At 41.2% G+C, this 3,596-nt stretch overlaps 1 protein-coding gene across 1 annotated transcript in view; it reads right to left on the bottom strand.

Annotated features, from left to right (window-relative positions):
* Nucleotides 1-3,596, bottom strand: part of Mbnl1 (muscleblind like splicing regulator 1) — a 140,884-nt gene that overhangs the window by 112,935 nt on the left and 24,353 nt on the right. The window lies entirely within an intron of this gene.

Genomic DNA, 3,596 nt, shown 5'->3' with positions numbered 1-3,596 from the left:
CTCTCTCTCTCTCTCTCTCTCTCTCTCTCTCTCACACACACACACACAATACTTACAGTGAGGCATATTGCAGCCAGCCATCGTAGATTTATTAAAAAGGGGGCCGTTTCCCCTTGTGAAGCAATGCATGATAGAGAGATAACCAATCACAGATAGTGTTGCAGCAATATTCTGGGCAGAAAGCCAATAGTGTGGGTTGTCTTATGAAAGGTCGCGCCTGTCAGCCGTTCATTACTATGCTATAAGCACAGAAAATGTCCATCAGATGTGACTTATTCCACTGCAAGAGGACGAGCATGTGGGTTTTGAATTTACCCAACATGCAGTTAGTGGACTAAACCATGTTAGTTTCCAAACAGCTTCTAACGCAAGTCCAAGGACTTGACAATCACTCCCGAGTAATCAAAAGCAATGTTTAAAAACTACAGCTCAAGTCCGAGCTGCTTTCCCTCTGGTTTTGTGCAGGGGTGGACACTCAGCAGCCTGCCGTTGCTGTCCTGACACGTGAATAAAAAAGGAAAGGGGTGTTTACAAATGGTACATTCTCCTGACCTATCCAATTCACTTCCTCCTAAAGCCCAAGTCCTGCCCCTCTGCTGAAAGCAGCACTCATACTGTAAAACTATTCCATTCAGCCATCAGACACTTTATCACTATATCACAGGCAGGCGAGGTATGAACAAAAGCATCCTTTATTCAGACTTTTTTTTTTTAAGCAGAAGCTGAAGTCTTGTGTCGAGAATAAGGGGTGCAGTGTTGTCAGATGTCTGGTAAATCTGAAAGCCAACCTCCAGGGAGAAAGCGATTCCATTGCAGGAACATTAATTATTAAGTGAGCAATTTGATTTGGGCAGTCTGATGCACTTCAGGGGCTCAGCCCCACACTATGCTGGAGGGAAGGGGCAGAGGCAGCTGCCTTCTCTTAACTCAGGAGCCCACTCTTTAGAACAGTGCAGTTTCACTGCTAAATAGCTCACTTTCTCTTTCAATCAAGACAAAAAAAAAAATCTCAAAAAAATTAACTGGTTACAAAAATAAAAGCATGTATGTTTTTGGTTTGTTTTCCTTTTGAATGCTGTCGGTGAGGAAAGTGGGGCTGCTAACTTGTACACTTCAGACCACTACCAACACACAGCGATTAGTCTCCTTTTTATTTTATTTTATTTTATTTCTTTAAAAAGGAGTTGATTGTAAACGGCCAATTTATAATTTTGGAAATTAGAATACAGGATATGAAGACATCTACCCATGCTAAAAGCATGAATATCTAGTATAATTTAACCTTTAAGACATATTAATATTCGTAATACTGTTCAGAAAAAAAGAAGTAAGCTATTTAACAAAGGTATTTATATTTAGAAAGCACGACATGGCAAACTTCAGCTTGTGACACGGACTGCAGAAGCCACCAGCCACAGTGCTCAAGAAGGTGGTTTGCAAAAGTCATCAGGTTCTAAGGCACTGCTCTGTCAAAGTAAGACCGGTTCTGTCCAGTTCTGTCCCGTTCTCTAGCCACTCTCCTGAGCCTTTACCCAGCATTCACAGAATTTTGTGCCTTTATGGCTTGAACAGAACACATGTGGTCACCAACTCTTCAGTCCATACTGCTTTCATCAGCTACCGTGTACCGCCGGAAGAGTCAGAGGAGATGACACATCCATCTCTGTTCACTTACAGGCTAATATCACCATTTCTGCATTGCCTCCACATAGCAATCCCTGTCCTGCCTGTTTATTTCCTTACATATTGGAGCCACTAAACCACTTTTCCAGGGGCAGAAACAATATTCTTCATCTCAGCAACCTGAGAACAGTGATAAAAATAAATAATAAAATAAAATAAAACGAGATAGCTGTCCCCAAAGCACAGGTGTATAAATGATTGTCTACTACAACAGGACTCAGATTACCTGAGGACACAAAAGTAACATACACACGTACATCCATGTACCTATGTAATCACATGTGACTGGAATCAAATACATGCAAGTCCCAGGGTCATGCAGGCCCTCCTCTGCCCAGCAGTCTCTAGGCAAGCATTAACTGGTTCCCTCTCTTACACAGCATCCTCCAAGTATTCTCTACCTGATTTCTCTCCTCTCCATGTTTCCCTCACTCTCACTGGTTGGTGGTCTCATGTACCACATCCATTTCTTTGTTCCTTGGGTAGGAGTTCTCTCTGGACTTCCTGCTGGTCTGTCTGTATCTTCTGTGGCAGTTCTCCACAGCGTGAAACTTCTACAAGCTTCTACCTTGACTGGTTCCTTCTCAAGACCCCTTTCCTTTTCTAGACCTAGAGGTAACCATTCTCTATAAAACAGCAGTTGGTTCTCAGTCCTCACAAGGATTGAAGAGGCCACTGTAAAGGGGACTAAGCTCTTGCCTAACTTTGCATCTGTGCACAATCCTGCTCCCCGCCTGCGGTGTGTCTTCCCCAAAGTCTGCAGGCACATCCACACATGTTGCTTTTCTATTGTCTTCGGTGTCATTCACTTCTGAATCCATGTCAATGCAACTTTCAAACACTAGTCATTTTACTGCTTAACAAAAGTTGACAACACTCCTGTAAAAGCCAAATACTAAGACATTTTAACCTCAGTGATACCTCAGGATTTCTCCATGTATGAACCAACAAACATCACTCTTTAGCTTCTGATTCCACATCCCTGTGTTTACAGAGATGAACTATCATGGATTCTGCCCAAAACAGACTACTGGAACCCCACGAACATACTACATGCTATCACTTAATCTGGCTGAATACCCTGCAGCCATGCAACCTGGCAAATCCATTCTTGCTTATATTGCTATTCAGATACCATCTTCTCTGTAAAGCTGGACCAACCATGAGCAACAACAACAACAAAATACACCACAATTCCACCCCATAATATGTTCCTCACTTTAGGTCTTTCTGCCTAAAATTACCATCTCCCTGACAGCAAGGTATAATATCAATTTCTCTGAAACCCTAGCTCTTACAACACAACAGATATTATTATATGTTTAATATATTGTGAATTTAATTCATATTGATAAAAAACAGATGTATGAAGCATATGTTAATTAAAATTTTGCCTACAGTTCATAGTTGTCTATTTTATTTTCAATCCATATAAGAGATATTATTCAAAAGTTACAACTAAAAATTATAAACATGTTTGTAAATTGATCATACTAGAACACAGGCAGAAATGAAAATCAGCATGTTTATGATTGGGCAGGTAAGAGAGTGAATAGGGGGAATGGACATCAATCTGTATACATTTGGTAATTCATGAAATTGTTCTGCTTGAGGTAATATTGCAAAGGATTTGGAGCAACATTGAATTCTCAAAATGTAACTTTGACTAGTAACAGTGCCTGGCCCTAAAAGCAGAGAGAATCTGAGATAATATTTAACAGTGTATGCTCCCTCAGACTTAGGGGACTAAAGTAAGAAGACTTCCAAGAGTTTGAGGCCAGGTTGAGCTACAAAGTGAATTCCAAGCCAGCTTGAGCTACATAATGAACACTGTATCATACAGAAGGAGACGGAGGAGGAGGAGACGGAGGAGGAGGAGGAGACGGAGGAGGAGGAGGAAAGAAAGAAAAGGA

Source organism: Mus pahari, chromosome 4, assembly GCF_900095145.1.
Source record: "Mus pahari chromosome 4, PAHARI_EIJ_v1.1, whole genome shotgun sequence".
NCBI lineage: Eukaryota > Metazoa > Chordata > Mammalia > Rodentia > Muridae > Mus > Mus pahari.
The sequence above is the reverse complement of the archived record's forward strand: the minus strand, read 5'-3'. Positions and strand labels throughout refer to the sequence as shown.